Source organism: Humulus lupulus, chromosome 6 (assembly GCF_963169125.1).
Source record: "Humulus lupulus chromosome 6, drHumLupu1.1, whole genome shotgun sequence".
Taxonomy (NCBI): domain Eukaryota; kingdom Viridiplantae; phylum Streptophyta; class Magnoliopsida; order Rosales; family Cannabaceae; genus Humulus; species Humulus lupulus.
In genome coordinates this window covers 52,186,804-52,187,522 of record NC_084798.1, presented here as the reverse complement: position 1 = coordinate 52,187,522, position 719 = coordinate 52,186,804, and the positions used below count along the sequence as shown (strand labels likewise).

General features: G+C 40.1%; 1 non-coding gene across 1 annotated transcript; it reads right to left on the bottom strand.

The window, feature by feature from the left end:
- Positions 1-222: 222 nt before the first annotated feature.
- Positions 223-330, bottom strand: LOC133787568 (small nucleolar RNA R71). The gene has a single exon (XR_009872582.1). It is a non-coding gene; the product is annotated as a small nucleolar RNA R71 (small nucleolar RNA).
- Between the last annotated feature and the right edge of the window lie 389 nt (positions 331-719).

Here is a 719-nt window from a genome sequence, read left to right as displayed (position 1 = left end):
ATAGAGGACCCCAATATACACATAGCTAATTTTCTGGAGTTATGTGCTACGTTCAAGATGAATGGGCTGAGTGATGATGCTATAAGATTGAGGCTATTCCCATTTTCACTAAGGGATAGGGCGAAGAGTTGGTTGATATCCTTACAGGCGAATTATATCACTACATGGGAGGATTTAGCTTAGAAGTTCCTTGCCAAGTTCTTTCCTCCAGCGAAGGCTGCAAAACTTACGGGGAGAGATCAATAATTTCTACCAGATGGAAGGAGAGTCACTGTATGATTCTTGGGAGCGATTTAAGGAGTTTTTAAGGAAGTGTCCACATCATGGTATAAAAAAGTGGATGTGGGTGCATAATTTTACAATGGGTTGAATGGAACAACTAGAACAATTATAGATGTTGCGGCGAGAGGTGCTTTTATGAGTAAAAGCGCTAATGAAGCTTACGAGCTTTTAGAGGAAATGTCCATGAATAATTATAATTGGGCATCTGAGCAAGAAAATAAGAAGGTGGCAGGAGTTCTAGAAGTTGATCCAATTGCTATGCTCACTGCTCAAATTGCATCGCTAATGAAACAAAAACAACAAAACAATAGTTCAGCTCAAGTAATGCAACTACAACCTACTCCTATCAGTTGTGAGACATGTGGAGGCCCTCATCATTTTCAGCAATGTCCATTGACGAGTTCTTATTCAGTTGATGATATCCCACTTGAACAGGC